Genomic DNA, 21864 nt, shown 5'->3' with positions numbered 1-21864 from the left:
GTGGAAGGGCATTTGCCTTAAATGTTCTGGGAAAGCAAACCTGTGCTGTCCTATCTGTCCCACACTCAGAGGGCCCTGTGGCTTGGTCTAACACTCTACTGTCACCTTCTTAAACTTTTTGAACAAGAGTTTTTGCAATTTTATTTTTCATCAGATATAGAGTCAGTCCTGAGGGGATACAGAAATATAAAAGGGTTGGCAGCAGAACATGGTTCAGCTGTGACACTGAAAGTTATTTTCATCCACAGCTTCTTATAATGGTTCATTAAGTAGTTTTTGGGACAACCACCATCCTAAAAGTATGAAAGATATCCACACAAGATTTAAAGGGAATAATAGACATTTATTGTCTAATACTAGAGTTTGTAGTCAGGTTGGGGAGAAAAGATTGATTGATTTTCATTAAACAATTAGATCCCACCGGGAGGAGTCACACTGAATATTGTGGGTCGTGATTACAATGGTTGTGTGGAAAACAAAGACATCTCTGAGGGTAGGAGCAGTCGGAGAGGATGTGAAAGAGAAAATTTTAAGCCATTAATCAGCTTACATGTCTGTTTTTTAAAAAAATCTCTGCTGAAACTGTCAAGTGAAACCCTTTAGAGTTGAGTCCCAACCTTTTTCTCCAGCTTCATTTCTGATAAGTCTCCCAAATAAAGAGCTATCCCTAATATTTACATAACCCAGTCAAGGTATCAACGAGGGCTCACCTACCATGCTTTTAGATATTTAGAATTAAATGGCCGGGGAAGAATGTGGGAAGTGGACACACTGAGCTCTCCTAGGCTGGTTGTCCTTCCTTTGTAACATTCTGGAAGGGGAAGTCCCAATGTGGAGTTCTGGGCTCCTGGTAGTTCCGCTCCCACGCTTGGTGCCATCGGAGCCACCTTGCAGCCTGCTGGGCCTCTCTTCCTGGGTCCCTCCAGCCTGCAGTGTGAGGGCCTTGTGCCCAGCACGTGGGCTCCAGCTGACACTGCCAGCTCACTCACACCCACCCCCATGGAAGAGTGCTCCGTCAGCTGCGGGAACTTCCCAGACTTTGGGAGAAGTCCCCTGACCAGGGGCATGTGGGCAGGGAGCTCTGCATCCCAGAGAACCAGGACATTGTCTGCAAAGTGTGGGCAGCTGGCTCTGGTAAGTCAGTCCCCTAGCCCCCGGTCTTCTTGTCTCTTAGAAGGCATGCTGCCGACCAGGGGCTGAGCCAGGGCCAAGGACAGATACTGCCAACAGACTGCCAGTGTCCTGTGCCCTCCTGTTTTCTCCTTTTCCCTGAAGGGTGTTCTCAGGTATCGCTCTGTCTGCACAGGTCACCCCTCATTTCCCGCTTCACTTAGAACACCCACACCTACTGGGTTTCAGTGCCACCTCGTCTCTGAAGCTCTGCAGACGCCGTGGACACAGAGCTCCTTTCTCCTTGGTGTTCACTGGCGACTTGTGGCTCCCGAGGGAGCAGCCTTGTGCACCCGGCACCAACAGGCTGTGAGCACTGTGCACACGATTGGTCTTTTGTACTGAAGGAGTGATCTGTGACACCATCCTTACAAACTCACTGAGAGAAGGAGTCAGGGGAAGACACTCCTGGGTCCCATGCTCTGTAAAGCTTACTTATGTCGCAGCGTTACTGGTTTCTGAAAGTCGACAGAAGCATCCACACGGCCCCATCCTGGTGGCAACGGAGTATCCAGCTCTCCAGATGTTGGTGTCATGTGGATGAATCCCCAGATTCAGTTTTCAGTGGAAGGATGGGTGGTGGGTGTCTGTGCCCAGGTGTTATGGGCCCTAGGACCCCCAGCACGGTGGGTCCAGAAGGTGACTGTCAGAGACACAAATGCTCAACCAGCTGGTCTCAGAACACAGCATTCTTCATCACATGCCCCTCACGTGAGCTGACAAGTTCAGTGCCAAAGGGACTTTAGTTCACGGGTTCCTATTGCCATTATCAACTAGCGTGTATTAGGCATTCACACGGGCAAAGCACATTCCTAAGTGAGGGACACCATGACCAATGCCAGCTGATGAGAGGTGCTTTTTAATTTTTATTATTTCTATTTTTTTTATACTTAAAGATCTCATTTAATGAAGACATAATTCATTAATAAGATTAATAAGACATGATTCCAAAAGCCCGCCCCATCCAGATCAAGGCCATATAGAACATTTCTGAACCCATCAGTATCTTTTCATCTTCAGGATGCCGGGTCCCCAGAAACCCATTCGATTATCTTACTTCATTTTCAGACTGTATTCTTCCTCACTTCTTCCCCAGTGAGTGCTCTGGGCATCTTGCGTGTACAAACAGAGAAGTGTAGCATTATTACAGGAGCTCTCAGGAGGAGGACAATGGCAACTGGTAAATGCACTGCCACAGTAGTTAGAATGGGTGAGGAACCCACTTGGGAGACTCTGTTGGGAAGTGTTGGTGCCTTGAGAGGGCAGAAATACTCAGGTCGAGCGTGCATCCCTGAAGATGGAATTCACCTGCTGGGAGATGAAGGTAGTTCTCTGGCTCAACTCCTTTAGCTTAGCTGCTCCCACCTAGGTGCATGTAGATCGGATCCTCCTAGGATGTCACGAATGATATGCTCCACATCCCCTTTAAAGGGGACTTCCACCGTCTTTCCCTCTGAGGCCCTGTACTCTGCCACGCCACCAGTGTCCTTCTTCATGGCCATTTCAGAGCTCATTCCATAGAAGAGTTCATACTTCTTGCCATCCCTCTCCATGAGCTCACCACCTGACTCACTGTGCCCATCCAGCACGCCACCCAGCATCACAAAGTCAGCCTCTGCCCCAAAAGCTTTGGCCACATCCCCAGGGCAGCTGCCACCTCCATCTGAAATGACGTGGCCTTTGAGGCCATGAGCAGAATCTGCACTCTCCATCACTGCACTGAGCTGTGGACACCCCACTCCAGTTTTCTTCTGGGTTGTACACACAGAGCCTGGCCCAATCCCCACTTTGATGATGTCAGCCCCAGAGAGGATCAGCTCTTCCACCATCTCTCCTGTCACCACATTCCCTGCCATGCTGGTGTGTGAGGGAAGTGCTTCCGTACATCCTTTACAGATGCAACAAAGTGTTCAGAGTAGCCCTTTGCCACATCTAGGCATATATATTTCACCTGGGGAATAGCTTCCAGGATCTGTTCCAGTTGCTCAAAGTCAAAAGAGCCTGAACCTGAACTGGCAGCCAGATACTCAAGACAATCAGGATTCTGGCCAGCAAACTCTTGCCACTGATGAAGACTGTAATGTTTATGGATAGCAGTCAAGAGGGAGAACTCACAAAGAACCTGGCCATTTCAAAGGTGCCTACTGTATCCATATTAGCAGCAATGATCGGGACACCAGTGTACATCCACTTTGAATTCCGAAATGAAAAGGATCTTGTGAGATCCACCTCACTTTGAGACTGTAGAGTGTTTTGGCCTCAAAAGAACCTCCTTGAAGTCTCGTTTCACGTCATTGTCGATATGAGGCATGGCAGGGTCTGGAATCTGAGTGTTCCTGTTACCTTGGTGTCAGCTGACCCGCTTTTTTATTTTTTTAAGCCATGGAACCAACTTTCTGGCTGCTTGCTAAGCTGTGTTGTAAGAATCCTGCCTCAGGAGAGTTTAAAGCAAGTACCACGTTTTGATTATTAAAATTCCACTCACTGCTTAGAATTTCCCTTTCCCCTCAATTTCCTACTCGATGCCATGCCTCTGTCCCGTCTCTTATCCCCACCTCCATGTCCCGGGTGTGCATTGGTTGTAACATTGTCCTCTTGGCATGGGTAGCTGAGGTTCAGCAGCAGCATAGCTCCACCTGGGGCTGTCACTTGGTGATCTGAGGAAGACCATTTGCCCTCTGAGAAGCTTGGTTTCTTGATCGGCAATTATCAGTACTTTCCTTACAGTGTTGTGAGGAAGAATCAGATAGTGTGTGAAAAGACCTCTGAAAACTCCCAAGAAACACAAGAACATTTAAGGGTACCTCTGTCTGCCTTCTGAGCATTGTGGCACTTGATAGAGGAGCTGCCTCTCTTCCGGCACAATCTTAAATGGAGTACAAGGGATGATCCTTTAGGGTGTCTGGATAAAGAGTGAAAAGTAAAAACTCAACACAAACTTAATAAACACTAATGATGACAGTCGAGATGGAGAGAAGACAGAGAGCCTTTTAAAGTACGGATGGGAAATTCCAGACCTGAAGGTTGCGGACTTTTTCAAGGAGATTTCAGGATTTCAGATGCAAATTCCAAAGCTCCACACTACCTCTCCTGAGCCTCCTTCCCCTGTGATAGCTCTCCCCTGGGGAGTTATAGAATGAGACCTAATTTTTCATATGCTTTTATGTGACTCTCATGATGAAGAGCTGGAGAGCATCAAAGGACCTCGCAGGCTGGTGTGTCCAAGTGACGCCGACCCACGCACAGGCCATGTTTCTTTCCCGGGCGGGGGGCGGGGGGGGCTTGTGGGCCAAGCACCACTGTCCCATGTGATGCTGTAATAAAACGTGGCCAGCCAACAAATACAGAATTTTGTTCCTTCTCCAATCCATGGCACTGGTCAATGTGACTAGTGGATTTTTCTGAACAAACATATTGACCAGCCATGTCTTTCTGCTTCTGGAGAAATTTGAGAACACAGCTACTTAAAGAGCCCCACATGGGTGTGGGGGGGCGGATATAAGCACCTTGTAGATCTGGCAGAGCAAGATTCCAAAAAGACACTCCTTAGGTTAGAACAGGTGAAGAGAAAGGCCAGATTGGTGACAGAAGCAGTTTTAATTGCACAACAATACCACTCGGTGGCTCCAGGAAGAACTGCACAGAGCGAATAAAACCTCTCAGAGCAGATTTCCCCTTGCAGCTCCTTGCTTCAGGGCACTGTGTGAATTTCACAAAACAGGCATTGTAGAAGTTTTGCTGATTATCACAAATGTATGTATGTACAAAGAAGTATTTGAAGTGTTTGCATTTTATGAAATCGTCTCTGATGGCGCCCGGGAGGGCAGGAGACCTGCAGTGCTCTGTGTCTGCTCATTGCCCAGTCCCCTTGTACTTCCCACCAAGAAAGTGTCCATTCCTGGAGGACACTGCTGTTTCTCATCCCTGAAAGGTGGGCTAGTTTGGCGAACAGGCAAGTGCTTCGCAAGACGCAGATCTGAGTTTCCACACTCACTCTTCCAGGATTATCTCTGTGATCTAAGGAAAATTATTTACTTGGAAGACTCATTTTCCAAATCTGAACAGTGGGGATCAAAATGACTACCTTAAAGAGTCATTCCAAGGAAGATTGGCTCATGGGTGAACAGTGCCAGGTTTTATTGGGTACTTAGTATTTATATTTATTGCTGCATGAATACAAGGCGCAACTATAGCATATATGCTTGCATTTTTCATTTTGAAGTTGGTGAATGCAGTATATTTTCAAAAATGCAGCTAAAAAGCACTAAAGTACAATGTTTCCTTTATTTTCCAATCTTAAGATGTCTCAGAGCCCACGGGATTTCCACAGGTCCTTTGGTTCACATAAACCCCAGTCTAACCCCTAGGAGGCTCCTTGTTCCTGTCCCCTTTCTCTTTCCTTCCCTCTCCAAGTAAAATGATCTTACACAGAGGGACCTTATTTAGGCACCTGTCTGTCCAGGCAGCACCCAGCACTCTGGCCTGTTAGGCCTTACCTTCAACTTCAGGTGGTTTATCAGGACATTTCCCTAAATAAAAAAAAAAAAATCCTAAGCCAGCTGTTAGGCTAGGAAGCTTTGTATAGTAGGCCAAGGATTGGATGGAGAGGAAGGACATTCTGCCCATCCTACAATGCAGCTCTGGAGCTCTGGGAGTGGACAGAGTGAGGAGCATGGGGGCAGCACTGGGGACAGCAGGACAGCAGCGAGGAGGACTTGCAGCCTGGCTCTGTGAGAGGAGGGCAGAGGAGAGTGGGGAACGGAAAGAGTTGAGGAGAAAACCATCAGGAATAGGATGCAGGCTGCAGAGGGAGGCCAATTTTGTGAGCACATTCATCACTTCTGGGGGACTTTGAGGGAGAGTCTGTGGAAGCCAGAGGTCCCCTACATACGCAGGCACAAGAGACAGGAAAGCTGACTGTGACTGAATCTTACAATTGCAAGTGAGGCCTGAGGACATTCGTGTTGCGATGTGAGTGACCCTTGCCCTGTGCTGGGAAAGCAGATAACCTACAGGTTTGCTTTGGGACACAAGGATCATGTGACTTCTTGTGGCACATTAGCATATTTAATTTTAAAAGCAGAACACCTTCTCATTGGTTACTTTGAAAATTAATTGGAAAAACACTCATATTTCTTAATGGTCTCCTTATAACTTAATCCAAAAGACAAGCCCAGAAGAAGCTCTTCTGGAATCCTGTTCGCACTTCCCCGACTTTGTGGAATCCGAGGCCAGAGATGTGCCTGCCACGGAGATAGGAGACACTGGTGCTCAGAGGGGCTGCTTCACACTGAGGCTCAGAACCCCCCAGCCCTGCCGTGGCCATGAGCCTGCGCGGGTGGAGTGTCTTCATAACCTGAGAAATGAACACAGATCCCAGCCATGCTCAGAGACAAGGGACAGATCCCACTCTCACATTCATCACACTTGTGGGGACATAAATACGGGCCCCTTGGTTAGACTGAAGCTGTGGGTCATCACAGCTGTGGCAGGTACGTTGAGGAATTAAGGACAGAAAACAGTTTTTAGTTACTTTAGAAAGAATATTTCCATCCTAATATATTATTTGTTAGTGTATCCACTAACAAAGTATATTCACGGTAGTCATCTAAACAGACCACCCTGAAGCAGAGATATTCTTTTTGGGTGGAGGGTACCAGGGATTGAACTCAGGGACACTCGACCACTGAGTGCATCCCCAGCCCTATTTTGTATTTTATTTAGACAGGATCTCACTGAGTTGCTTAGTGCCTCACTTTTTGCTGAGTATGGTTAAGAACTCTCTCTCCTCCTGTCTCAGCCTCCCAAACCCTGGGATTACAGGTATGTGCTAACACATGGGCTGAAGCAGCAGTATTTAATCATACTTTTTAAGCTTAATTTCTGATGTCAATTTGAAAACAATCTGTTAAAAATAGTTCACTATTTTTATTGGTCACTTCTTTGAGTTAAATGGAATTATTCAAGTTTTGATTCTGCTTTCTCACAGTGATCAATTGCATTTGAAAACTGTTTCTATTTTCTACAGAAAGATGAGGGAGATACAGTAAAAGGGGCGTTAGATTGCAATAGGTCACCTGGCTTCCATTCCAACTGGGCTGGATCAAAGTTCACTCTTTCCTTCCCTCCCTCCTCCCTCCCAATGTCTGAAGACTCTCCTTCCTCCCTCCCTCCCTCTGCCTTTTTCTTTATTTCTATCTTTCATCTGGGTAGGCAAGTACTCTACCACTGAGCTCCACCCAGCCCTAAAAGCCAGTAGTGAAGGAGACCCAACAGCTATGCCCTGGACTTCCAAGTCCTCATCTACCAAGTGAGGACCCGGGACCTCTGGGTTCCTGCCAGCTCTGGTTCTCTGAGATGCCAGCTTTTCCTTGTTCTTCCCTTTGTTCCCCTTTCTTTTCCTTATTACCTCTATTCTTTGAGATCTGAATCTTGCCAGCTTTGTTTATTTATCTTCCTTTTTTTCTATGCCTTTATTTTTATCTAGTGGAAAAAGTTGTATAAGGACCCCACGTCCAGCCTGATGTTAACCTCATGCTGATTATCAGTGTGTGGTTTCACAGTGTGGAAGGAGTGGTTTAGCTCAGGTGGACCTGGGTTGGAGTCCTGGCTCTGCTATTTGCTAGATGAGGCCTTTGGGCAGATCGTTGAAACCTCTGGTTCACCTGGAGAATGAAGAATGTCTTCCTCTCACATTTGCTGTGAAAGTGACCTGATCTACTGACTTTTGCCAACATATCCAGTTTTCTCCTTTGAGCTTCTGGCCTTTGAGAAACTACCATATTCAGTCAAAAATGTTCACTGAGTGCTTCCTGTATGTAAGCACACCTCTACGTGCTCAGATGCCTTGGCGAACAGAGATGCCCGTCGAGCTCATGTTGAGAGACAAACAGCAAACTGTACATAATGGTGGGGATTCTAGAGTGAAGTAGAAGGTGAGAAAACAAACACCAGAGAGGAGAATCAGGGAGAGAGCAGGTGGAGTGCTGACCGGCCAGGTCCAGAGGGGGCCAGGGATTCCTGAGGGGACAGCCTCCCAGCCAGAGGGACGGAGGAGAGGAGAGGCCCAGGCTGGCAGCAGGAGGGGCCGTCTCTGGGGCAGAAGGAGCCTGGCAGAGGTGGTAGATGATATCAGAGTTGACGGGTGTCCGGCTCACAGGGCCTTGGGTTGTTGTGGGAGCTTTGGGTTTTTTTGTTGTTGTTTGTTTAAAGATTATCATTTTTTAAAAATACTTGTTTTTAGTTTTAGGTGGATACAACATCTTTATTTTATTCGTATGTGGTGCTGAGGATCAAGCCCAGTGCCTCATGCGTGCTAGGCGAGTGCTCTGCCACTGAGCCACAGCCCCAGTCTGAGCTTTGGTTTTATTCTGAGGGAAACAGATGACCTTTAAAGGGTTTTAACAGAGAAATGCCCAAATTAACTTTGTTTTTCAGACAGACTCCTTGCAGCAGCTGTGATGATGGGCGCTCATGGCTTGCCGCCATTCTGCTTTGGGGACGCTGTGCATTGCCGGTTGTTGGGCCACCCCTGCCCCTCTGCCTTCTAGAGGGTACTCCATCACCTCCTCTAGTTGTGTCAACCCAAACTACCTCCAGATATTATCAAATATGCCTGGTTGGGGGCCTAAAATTTTTGAGTTGAGAACCACTTGGATAGACGATCGAGGGGCAAGAATAGGAACAGGGGGAGATTTTAGGAATTGATGGCAATTGTCCAGCCCAGGAACCACAGTGGCTCAGACTAGGGTGGTAGCAAAAGACCTGAGGAGCCGTTGACTGGGTTCCGGAGAAACCATGAAGGTGAGATGGATGGATTCCTGAGAGACGGGAAGTAGGAGGTGAGAAGGAGGGGAATCCAGAATGACCCAGAAGTCCTGGCTGCGGCACATGGAGGGAGGGAGTGTCCCCCGACAGAGATGTGGGAAATCAGCCAAGAACGTTAGGAGTGTGGTTTGGGATTGAGTCTGGGTGCTGAAGGCCTGAAGACTAATAGCTATTTTTGAATCCTAAAAGAGAAAGTGGCAGATCAGACACAGTTAATGGGATTATCTCGTTTGCACTGGGTAGAGATGAATCTGTGATTACTTACTAGTTCTCCCTTGTCTGGCTTTTCCAGTCAACTTTTATGCCATCCCCAAACCCACAGGATGACCCCTTTCAGTTCCTTTGCCTTAGAGTTCTCACTGTTCACATGACAATACCTGATGTTCCCTGGCCACCGAGATCTGACGTCGTTTTGTGTCCTTCCACCTCTATCTCTGCAGCCTGCCCTCCTCCAGGATCCCACTGCGGAGCGTGACCTCTCATCCTCTCCCTCGTTCGTGTCCACCCCCTGCCTGTGGTGCTCACAGGAGAATCAGCCCAACAGTGACTCCATATGCACTGACTCAATAACGCCTCTGCCAAAACTTAGCTTTCTTCCTGTGGTATTTTTATTGCATCTTTATATGTGTGTGTGTGTTTATATAAAATAATATATATTACTTAATATATATTATTTAGTTAATATGTAAGATGGACATCATTATCCCAAGTATATGTATGAAGACACAAATGGTGTGACTCTACTTTGTGCACAACCAAAGACATGAAAAATTGTTCTCTATGTGTACTATGAGTTGAAATGCATTCTGCTGTCATATAGAACAAATTAGAATAAATAAATAAATTTTAAAATGTATATATATCAACTAAATAATTATTAAAATTTTTGTTTATGTGCCTGTCCTATCAGTTTATAAGCCCCTTTAGGTCAGGGATCATGTCTTATTTATCTTAGTAGAAATAGCAACAAATTCCTTCCTCTTAAGTACCTATTATAGTTTTTTTGTGTGTGTGCTCAGTAAATATCTGTTGACTAAATCAGTGAAAGGAAGAGTGACTGAAGGTGCCCTCTGCAGAAGGTGCCCTGCTGAATGCTCTGTGGAATATTAAAAAAGAAAAAAAAAATGGTTTAAGTATGGGCTCATTCAAACTTGATTCATTTAAGTATTCCTATTTCAAAGCGCTTCCCTGCTGAACTGGAAACCACCTGCAGAAGAAAAGAAAATGAATTCTGACATGTCAGCTGAGTGCCATGTGGCAGCTGTGGTGCAATGGGATGCATCTGAGGTCCAGGACCAGCTTATCTGCTGGCTTTATGACTTCAGCCACCTTGAAATACCTCGGCTCATCAGTGTCCTCATCTGTAGAATGAGGTATTCAGACTATGTGATTGCTAAGGCCCCTTCCAACGCTAACACTTCATGATTCTAAAATGCTATGAAATCATCAGATTGCTGTCAGACTCAAGTCAAATCTTGCCAAGGAGAGCCACTTGTGAATTGCTGGATGGCTAATGATCTTGACTGGACAACATAACCATTCACAAGAGAGAATAACAAATTATCATTCTTCTTCTCCTTGTCCAAGGCAAGGTGATTGGTTCCCAAATCCTGCACTGTTCTTAGCTCAAAGCCCCAGACATAGTTTGTGCCCCAGTTTCAATGTAGAGGACACAAGTGAAGGCATTTTCTCTTTCATCTGGATGGAGAATGTGTGCCCAGCTCTCTTTGTTGGTGGGCAGAGTAAATGCACACCTTCTTACATCCAGTGGAAAATATGACACAGTTCAGGTTGAGCTCCAACCAGCGTGTAGAGCATCACTTCTGGCACCATGAGAAATAGGAAAAAATACCCCTGCACAGCCTCAACCGAATTGGAATTGATACTTGTTGCAAAGCCTGGAGACTTGCCTCTTGGCAGAAGTTGATTTTTCCCAGTTGGTTGCAAAAGTCTAATGATATAAAACAACAGCTGGTCTTGTAATTCCTAATAGACTGCATCTGCCCCTGATATTTGAGAATGACCATGGCAGCATTCCTAGTAAGGATCTCACTGAGCAGCAGAAGATAGCCTTGTTTTAAGTTTTAGTTTAGTTTTTTTTTTTAACTTAATTAGACATTGTGCATACCCACAATTGTGCCCATGATTGAAGAATCTGGAATTAACTGGGGAGACAACAAAACAAAACAAGCATAAATTTATATCTGCTTAAAACAAAAACTAAACAGCTCACAATTCAACTTATTAGTCCATGACCGAGTGTGCCTTTTTCCATTCTGCACCAGCAGCAGCCTGGTGTAATGGAAAAACCAGGGGCTTCAGAGATGAGTGGTTCTGGGCTCAACTAGTAGCTCCTCAATTTACTGCCTAAGTGATTTTATGGAAGTTACTCAATACCTTTCTGTTTGTTCGTGTATCTGTAAAATAAGAGCACTAACTTCTATTGTACAGTGTTGTGAACAAGTGGATATTATGGTGAACAAAAGACATAGATACTTTATACTCGGGAGATTCTTCTTTGATTACACAAGTTCTGTGCTGAAATAATGCTAGCAAGGATTGCTCTCTTAAGCAATTTAGAAATTGTCTTAAGGTTGAGGATACAATTCTTACTATTGCATGCAGAAAAGCCAAGCAGCACTGTTCTCAGGTGAACGTCACTACAGACAAGGTGTTGGCTGCCGGGTGCCTGGAGGAAGGAGCCTCTGCAGGCGGGCTTCATGGGTGTGCTTCCTGAGCAGCCACAGAGGGCCTAGTGCTTAGGAGGTTTCATGCTTGGTTTAATGTTCTGCTGTCAACGCCTTGAAATTCTTAATCATTTTTGAACAAGGGCCTTGCATTTTCATTTTGCACCGGGCCCTGAAAATTACTTAGTCAGTCCTGAGACTTAGGAAGGAAATTCAGTGCCACATGCATGCTTCTTCAAATTCATGGGGAAAAAATGTGCAGAAATGGAGGCATTACTTTCCTCTATCCTGGGAATAAGTATTATCATTTATACTTTTGGTTTCAAAGTATAAATTTAATTCTGAGTTGTTTTTTTAGCATGTAAATGGAATAGATTCCACATCAACATGTGTAAACACAATAAAGATTGGGAGTGAAATCAGAGGGTTGCAAGAGCATTCACTCACAAAGGCTCAAACCAAGAAAGCTATGGGGCAGTGAAGCTTGTTAGCTAAGAGCATTCTGCAACTAGACACCTCTGCTGACTACCACCTGTGTGACTTAGAGGAAGCTGATAAACCTCCTTACGTCTCAGCTTGTCATCTGTAAAATGGGATAGTAGCAATCTCCTTAGATTATTATGAAGACTCAATAGCTTACTACATATTAAACTATCAATCCACTGACTAACAGTGATAACACAATAAGCATGACTAGTTATAATCATCTACGGGGTAGAACCCAGAAAGGTTCTACTTTGACTTGGAAATAATGTCCACTTGCTACTTCAAGGGATTGGAAAATCTTTCAGTCTAAAATCATAAAGATCACTTTGAGTTTTATTCATATTCTTTCAGAAGTTCTAGAATCATGCTCACCTAAGAATAATGTTCACATATTTTTTAACTTCTACAAAGAGAAATAGTAACAGATAAATTTAATTATTAAAATAAGCATCTGAGTGTATGTCATTCCTTGCATTTGTTTGCATGGATCTACTCATTCGTTTACTAGATGTTCATGTAGTACTTGTTATATGCCAGAATCTGGGCTTGTGACAAGTCAGTGAAGGTATTTCTTTTAAGTAGCTCATCATCATCATCTAAAAGAGGATACAGGAATTACAGCTGCAGGGTGGAAAGATCTATGAGAGGGATTAGGACTAGGGATTCTAGAATCAAAGGGATCAAAGGGAAATGCTCTGCACTCATTATTTTTTTCTCTCTCTGCACTCATTCTAAGGCAGGAGGCAATCAGGGAGGCCTTCATAGAAGAAGGGAGATCTGAGAGGAGGCCTAACAGGTCATCAGGAGTTAATGGTATGATAAAGGAGAGCAGTCTAAATAAACTCCTGGCTGTATTTATAAGCATGGTACAAGGCTCAGTGTGACTGGAAGGAAGAGTGTGAGGTTGAAGAGCAGTGAGAGAGGAGGCTGAGTTAGAGGGAGGGGCTGAACTGTTGGTTTTGCGAGCCATGCTGAGGGGTTTAGACCTCATCCTGAGGGGTCCTAGTCACTTTTAAGGGCTTGAAACACATGATTAAGTTGAAGTTCAGAAAATTTACTCTGCCATATGAGTAACTGATTGGATGCAGGCAATTATTGTCAGCAGGAAGGTAGAAGGCTGTGAAATAGTCCAGGTGAGAGATGATAAAGATTTGAACCAACCTAGTGATTATAATAGTGGACAGAGTCAACAGACACCAAGGAAGGAGAGTCTTCAGACATTGAAGAAGAGAATCGGAGAAGAAGTGAGAATGAACACCACACTTCAGGCTTGGATAGCTGAGTGGCTGCTGATAAATCCTTGCTGCAGGCATTTAAGAGGAACAGTAGCAGGAGGAAGGGTGAAGGCTTAGGTAAAAATGAGTTTTGTCTGGCAAATGAAGAGTTTGAGGTATATTTGGAACATAAGGTATAAATGTTCAATAGGTAATTTGATATAGTTGGAAACTGGGGCAAGAGATCTGGGTTTAGGAAAATAGTTTGAGGATCATTAGCACAGAGATGAAAAGTGAAGTTATAAAAGGAAGGAAACATGGTTAGAATAAGGGTAAGAGGCTAAGATTTGGACAGGACCCTGAATTAGATAGAGGTAGATAGAAGTAAAAGCACTCACGAAGAGCAAAAAGGTACCAAGAAGAAAAAATGAAAACCAGGATCCATGATATCCAAGAATCTAGTGAAAGAAAGTGTGTTGAGAAGCAGGAGCAGACAGAAACATCCCAGCACACAGAAACACCACGTCAGGGAAGGACAGGTATCGTGCAGCAGAGTCCACCCAGGGCTGCTGCTGCTCTTGGTAATGAGCTGCAGTGGCGTAGAAAGTCACTCAGGTATCACTGAAGAATGAACGAGAGGCAAGGGAGACAGGAAGGATTCCTGGAGATAACGGTAGTTGCATAAAATCAAACCCATCCACTCACACATTCTAAGAACGACGGGAATTTGAAAGAGAATTAAAATCACCCATACCCCATACCTACCACATCATGAAGAAATAAGATACAACATCCATTAAAACGTAAGCAGAGAAATCAATGCCCAGGATTAGTAGAGTAGGTCCATGTCCCACCATGGAGCTGAGAGCTGAGTCAGTCAAGGACTAGGTAGCAGAGAAGCAGCAGGTGAGGTCCGCACAGTGGTGGAACACAGCTGATATCAAAAAGGCCAGAAGGAGAGAGACCCACCCAAGTGGGAATCCTAAAAATAAATCAGAAGACCTGGTGAGTCAAAGCTTCGGGTACTTGGGAATCAAAAGAAAAGGACTTGGAATGGTGTAGGAGCCAGCTTTGGAAGAGAGAGCAGGCTTGGACGTCTTGGGAGAGATTGTGGCTGGTCAAGGGAAAGCAGCAAGAGTGTGAACTAAAGCTTCTGACTGCATCATCTCAATTTTCTATGCTGTTCTTTTTTTTCTCTTTTTCTATCTTTTTTTTTTGATTAATTTCATTTTTAATGATTTAGTCTCCTTTACGGGCTTATTAGCTATGTACATTTTTATTTTAGTAGTTGCTTTAGGGTTTATGGATACATCTTTAATTAATCACAGTCAGCCTCAAAATGGGGACATCATGTTACTTCATACATATTGTAACAACCTTGCAATAGTATTCTTCTCTTCCTTCCTTTTTGACATTAGTGTAATACATTTTATTTTACAGATGTTATAAACTCCACATCTCAATATTTTTGCTTAAAATTGTGCTTAAGATCAAAGTTGTCTTATAAAGACTCTTCGTGTGTGTGTGTGGTGGGGGGCGGTGCTGGGGATTGAACCCAGGGCCTTGTGCAAGTGAGGCAAGCATTCTACCAACCGAGCTATATCCCCAGCTTAAAGACTCTTAACAAGAAACTGTTCTTCTAGATGTATCCACGGGGCTCCCACTTCTAGTGCTCCTCATTCCTCCACATAGATACATGCCACCCTCTGGTGCCATTTTCTTCCTGTCTAAAGGAGCTCCTTTCTCATTTCTTGTGGCATGGGGGTGTGGTGATGCAGCCTTTCAGCTTTTGTATGTCTGAGAATCCCTTTCAATTTTTGAAGGAATGTCCTCCATTTTTGAAGGCGGATTTCATTACACACAGAACTCTAGTTGGACTTTTTATTTTTTCTTTCAGTACTTTAAAGATGTTGCTCTATTGCCTTTTCCTTACACTGTTTCTGACAGGAAATCTGGGCTTATCTCTCTCTTGGCTCTTATATTTATAACATGTTTTTGGTTTTTGGACACTTTCATATTTTTATCTTTATCACTGGTTTTAAGCAATTGGATTATGATGTACATTGGTGTAATTTTCTTCATGACCCTCTGTTAGTTTTAAAATTTATTTTTTCTTTATAATATTCTAAGATCTGTGGGCTTATAGTCCTCATTATGTATCGTAACATTTTGGCCATTATTTCTTAAGATACTTTTTCTGTGACCCCTTCTAGGATTCCAATTATACATAGGCAGACCACTTAATGTTGTCCCACAGTACACTAATGACCTTTTTATTTTTGGAATTGTTTCCCCCAGTAGTTCCTTTTGGAGAGTTTTTATTGTTATGTCTTCAAATTCATTAGTTTTTCTCTTATGATGTCTCATCTTCTGTAATGTCCAATTCCATCTGGTGTATTTTTCATTTCAGGCAACATAGTTTCCATTTCTAGAAGTTTGACTTTTTATATTATACCTTCCACATCTTCACTTAACATTTTGGGTTTTGGAATGCATTTATAACAACTACTTTCATGTCCTTCTAGATTATATTAATATGTGTTCATTCTGGGTCATTTTTGGTTGACTAAAGATTTTCCTCATTTGAAGTTACATATTCTTCATTGCATATCTGGTGATTTCTTTTGATTCCAGACATTGTGAATGTTAACATGTTGAGAGTGACAGAAATTCTTACATAACTATAAATAGTCTTTACATTTATAGTCTTGGATGCAGTTAAGTTACATGGAAGCAGTTTGATATTTTAGGGTATTTTTCATCAGATGTCTTAGATGGTACTGGAGAAATGTTCAATCTTGAATTAATTATTTTCACTTACTTGGTGGGTCATAAATTATGAAGTTTTTCAGTATGCCTGGTGAGAATAGGCACTATTTCCAGAACTTTATGTGTACCAGAGACTTCCTCTTTAAACCTGGGGGTGGATCTTCCCCAGCTGCAGGGAGTTAGCTTACATACATGCCCTCAGCTGTGTCCTAGAGGGAAAACCCCTACTCCACATCCCCTTATGTGCAGCCCCTCCACTCCAGTGATATGACCTGAAAACCTGGCCTTATTCTTTCTGCATCATCAGCTTCTCCTCAGCTCAGAGAGAAGACTAGATGTTGCTTGGTACCCCGTTTCCTGAACAGGGGAGACTCTCTTTAAGGAATAAGCTTTGAATAATAAATAGAACTCATCTTTCTTGTCTCCCATCTCACAAGGAACACTCTCCTTTATGATCACATATCCAGTGTCTTGAAAACTGTTTCATATAAATTGTCAAATGTGTGTGTGTGTGTGTGTTTTTTTTTTTTTGATTGTTTAAAACAAGAGAGTAAGTCTGATCCCTGTTAGAAAGAGAAGTCTAGAACTCATAATTTCTTTTAAAGTATATTTTCTAGTTCTGTCCACCTTGGCTAGAAAGAGAAGTCTAGAACTCATAATTTCTTTTAAAGTATATTTTCTAGTTCTGTCCACTTAAGATACCTAAAAAAAATCTTCCTAGTAATAATAAGCAACTTTGTGCCTAGGCTTTGTTTCTTCTATAAGTCCCTTCTAAAAGAATCAGAATGGTTTGCTAAAATGGGTGATTCTGTGTCTTGGTTTGGAAAAACTAAAGCTAACTTGGAAATTTTTTCATTTGGGGATGTAAGAATTCAAAGACTAATTCAAAGATTGGTGTATCAGAGGAGCTTTCACAGGACAAATCACCATTGGAAGTGATTGTTACAAAATTTAATTGTAAAAAGTGGTAAATAAACGAAGATAATACATATACTGAGATTTTAAAGAAGAATTTTATGTTTTTTTCTAATTTGTGAAGAAAATTTTTCTTTTTTAGAAAAACACCCAGTAATGAACAGAAAACTTTATAAATGGAATGTCTTGTGGGGAAAGAGCTTATCCTAATACCTGGAAAATTATCCCAGTAATTAACCATGAATGATGGCAAAAGCTTTAACCATCAGAATGTTTCTCATGAAATAACTTCAATGTATCATAATTGGAAACATACATAAATTAACTCTGTGTTATCAAAAGAAAAAGATAATCCCAACATAATATTTGGGGGCAGATTAATTTTAAAATTTATGTGAATAGCAAAGAAGAGCCAATTCATTTCTGAAAAGAAAGAGAGGGAGAAAATACTTGGGGTCCAAGGCATGAAGATTATAAACTAATGTAAAGTTTAGAAGTAGGATGTGGGGATGGGCTGTCCACAAACCTCCCAGAGCAGGGTGTGTGCCTATGGCCTGTGACGTTGAGGTAAGCAGCAGGACCCTGTCCTCAGGAAGGAGAAGCCCTCTAACACGTGGAGCTGGGCCAGTTGTGATTCATATGGGAGAAAGTGCAGTTGGAACCCTACCTCAAGCCATTTGCAGGATTCAATTCCAGATCAAGAGCCCAAAGTTTGGAAAATGTTGTGAAAGGAAGAAAGAGAAAGGGCGATAGCTGGAGGCCAGCCGTGGAGTGGGAGATTCCGTGTGGTTTTCAGCAGCAGGAGAAACCTGAGCTTCAGAGAAGCATCCAGCAGAGAGCAGGCCAGACCCAGCGGGAGCAGCATCCCCAAGGAAGCGCAGAGAAGGGAGTAGGCGGCCCGTGCTGACTCTGGGATTGGGCTCAGGTGACCCATAAACAAGAAGGAATCAGCTGGGGGATGTGCAGAAGTGGCTCAGGAGACAGGGTGTCTCTTCTCAATGACGGGTGTGAAAGGGACGCTAACGGGTGCCCCTCTGATGGTTTTGCTGGGCTTTGTGACTTTGACCTTCAGGCTGCAGAAACAGATCTAAGCCCAGGTGTGTGTGTGTGGGGGGGAGGTAGGGGGGGGGGAGCCACCCTCCCTGGCTAAAACTCAAGCACGAATCCTTAGACTCAAAGGGTGTGAGAGTCAGGATACAGGAACAAGACCATGTGTACCATAACCAGGCAGAGGGATTCTTTGAGAGAGAATTCTGTAGTGAGTACATCACCTTCCTTGCTTCTTGTTGATGTTTCTGTTGCCTTTCCAATCCTTGATACTGGTACACCACCTTAAAGGATAGGGGTCACAGGAGATCAAGCATGACTTGTGTGGCAGGAGCCAGCTGCAGGAGTCTAGCTCTGAGTCGAATGGGCTCAGCTGCTAGTCACATTGCTGTGAAGTCTGGTTCAATCCACTTGGTTTCTGAAGTTGCAGCTTTTACTTCAATTGAGTGAGGATTCTGTTAGTTTAGCTTCTTTGGTTGCAAGCAATAGAAAGAGACTCTGGTTAACTTAGGAATAGGAACTCAGGGGCGAGCACAGTGCAGTCCTTGAATCAGAGGGGCAGCTGCAGAACTTAGGAAGAGGAGAAACGAGGTAGATCCTGACATGCAGGAGCAGGGAAGGATGAAGCTTTTCTAGCATCCTGGCCTCTGGATATATGATGCTCAGAGGTTTTCACCTTTTGTTAAAGTGCTCAAGATTCAAGTTCTAAAATGTTTATATCCAAACAGCCTCGTTTGGATTCTTTGCTTATCCTTCAGCCAGAGCAGCACAGAGCATCTGGATCCATGAAACTGAGTGTGCTGTTAGGAAGAGGATGTGGGGTAGTCGATGCATGAAAATACTACAAACGTACATATGCTCCGTGTTTTGGTGATCCAAACATCCACACATTTATTCTTGTGCTTAAACCTTCAATAATGCTTTGGCCTAACATAATGTAAATATTCTGCAAACAATGAAAGCACATTCTTCTTCTCCCCAAACAAGGATAATCCTAAACTGCATCCACCTCCAAGTCCAGAATTTCTGAGTAACATGTGTTTATCCTTTATCTCTGTTGCCAGCCTGTCTCGGGACTCTGCTGCTTATGGATGAAGCCAAACTTCACCACAAAAAATACAATGGTGGCCTTCTGTGACAGAGTCATGCATTCACATTAGTAAGGATCTTCTTGTGTCTTTGAGATCCCTGATGTGAAAGTGAGACCCGAACCCGATGTACTTTATCCAGAGCAACCCGTGACTAAGCAGTCAGGCCATGTCTGAATCCAGGTTCCTCCGCGTTCAAGCCATCTGTTTCCCTTCCCTCCCTGGAGGGTTGGAACAATAGGAAGTAAACACGCTCCTCACAGAATTTTAATAGGAATCAAAGCTTTAAGGCACAAAAACAGCTCTGAGGAGAGTTTTAGGTCATGGGCAGCAGAGGGTGGAAGGTTCAGGGTCAAATAGAGGTTTATGCATTTAGTGTAAGGAGGAGGATGAAGAGAGCTTTCCTACCCCTAAGGCTGTGTCCCAGTGATGGGACACTTGAGAGTCATTGGTGACCATTCCTTCAATCATCCTATACCGGTAGGTGCTTGTTTAGATTGCTTCATTAGTGAAGGCTTTGATTGACGCAGGAAGTCACGTGGACATCTGATTACCCAAGTACCAATTATTGTTTACCTTGATACCGAGAAGGTAAAAATAATATTCAATTAGAGGTAGGGTGGTATGAAATTGATTTTTTCGGGAAAAAAAGATTCTCTCCTTATATCAAAAGGCAAAAAAAATTCCAAATACTTGAAAAAGCCAATGTCTTTAAAAACAAGAACCATAAGAAAAACAACTTGGAAAAAAATATAAGGAAAGCCTTTCAGATCCCCAAAGGCCGTGGAGCGTCACTGCTAGCTGGGGCACAGGAAGCCTCAGGTGTAAGGTGAGCTTTTTTTTTCCATTAGTTGTTGATGAAATTTTTTTATTTTATTTACTTATTTGTATGTGGTGCTGAGAATCAAACCCAGTGCCTCACACATAGGCAAGCGCTCTACCACTGAGCCCCAACCCCAGCCCTGACATGAGCCTTTTGATTTGAGGTGAATAGCAACAGAGGTGTTCAGGTGTAGGGCACATTCAGTGTCCAAAACACTGCATTCCTGTCGCAGTCTTCAAGGAGAATGCTCCCTGCCCCCACTCCTTCATACCCAGCAAAGAGCAGTGCCAGACTTTTTATCCTGCTAAGATTTATTCCCAATTTAAATCTTGGAAACTGCACACAGGCGTCATGATTTTGGTCAATCAAGGAGAAAGCTTACTCCGTTTCAAAACAAGTCATGCAAGGAAAGATTTAAGGAATTTCATTTTAGCCTGAAGATGTGAAATTTAAACTTCCACTAAAGGACACTTGGGGGAAATGTTTAGAAAAAGTCATGGTGTTGGCCGTGCTCTTTCTGAGTGACTTGTTCTGATGTCAGGTATGTGGTCAGGGTAGCAGGAGTCTCACATTTGGCAAAGCCTAGGTTCTCACAGTCTCAAATAACAGGCTGGTCATACTCGGATTTTATTTTCCTTGAAGTGTTTAGATTGTATTGCACTGTTGGCTTGGTAGCTATTCTTCAACTTACACGTTTAGAATTTATCTGTGGGTAAGCACAGAAGGCCACAGAGAATATTTTCTCTTTGTTTTCAAGTTTTTTGGTCAGAATATTTGGAACAAGATGAATTCCAAGAGAAACAAACTAAGATCTAAGCTAATGACCACAGTCACCACTACAGAACTCAAATCCTTGCGGGTCATCTCTAATTTTTTAAATTAGTGATCATACGGTGTCACATAACATGATAACTTCTGCCAAACCAAGCAAAACTAAGAGATAATGTCACAGTAGGGCATGTGGCCAGTCAATTGAGCTTTAAGCAATAACGGATGAGTTTTAAGTGGGAAAAGTCACAGTTGGTGGGATCCCAAGAAAACTGTGAGTTGATAGTCTGTCACATGTCCGTCCTAGTCAGTGTGGCTTCATCTGACATGAAGATGAAGTTCCAACGTGGCTGTGCCCATTGACAGAGCCTGGAACTGGGCTGGAGAACCAAACTACAGCACCCCAATTGCATTGCTCAGGGAAGAGCTTCAGGGTTGTCTCAAAGCTGCATGTAGAAATAGATACAAACCTCACCGAAGGACACGGCAGAATCCACAAAGAAGGCGGATGGTTGAAACAGTAGTTTGTTTTCTAAAGCAAAATAATACAGGGAACAGATTTCCTCTGTTATCCAGCAAGAAATTTGGCTGATGGAAGCTATCCATGGATTATGTTAGATTAAAAATCAAGTTGACCTTTGATATATTAGGAAGAGCTTTGGCAAGTTTTAAAAATGGAGTAGGGGCCCCGACGAGGTCCTGGTATCAACAGGCTGGAACATTGAGTTTGGGGCTCTCGATGCCACAGAGATGCTCATTTCTTAAGAAGAATATTTAGAAAAATAGGGATGATTTCAACAGTGATTCAACTCTGCTTCACTAGAATCCAGGAGGGACGTGAGTCATGACACGGATGCTTTAAAGTTTCCAGTGCCCGTGAAGGAAAAGGATTTAGTGCTTGTGGAGCAATAAATCCAGGCTAATTATTAGGATAAACCTTCTGACAGTGTTGTTTGTTTTATGTGGGGACAAGCTGCTCCTGGAGTGGGGACAAGGAGAAGCTAAGCCAAACACTGGCCGAGGGAAGCTCAGTTGTAACCGGGTGGGCGATGGTGTCCAACTCACCACCC

The 21864-nt window shown here is 43.6% G+C and overlaps 1 pseudogene across 1 annotated transcript; it reads right to left on the bottom strand.

Moving 5' to 3' along the window:
• Positions 1-2435: 2435 nt before the first annotated feature.
• Positions 2436-3579, bottom strand: LOC107147560 (annotated as a pseudogene). Its single transcript, XR_001504176.2, has one exon. The product of XR_001504176.2 is annotated as a GMP reductase 2-like (transcript).
• Positions 3580-21864: the final 18285 nt, after the last annotated feature.

The sequence above is a fragment of the Marmota marmota genome, unplaced genomic scaffold (assembly GCF_001458135.2).
Source record: "Marmota marmota marmota unplaced genomic scaffold, marMar, whole genome shotgun sequence".
Lineage (NCBI taxonomy): Eukaryota > Metazoa > Chordata > Mammalia > Rodentia > Sciuridae > Marmota > Marmota marmota.
The sequence above is the reverse complement of the archived record's forward strand: the minus strand, read 5'-3'. Positions and strand labels throughout refer to the sequence as shown.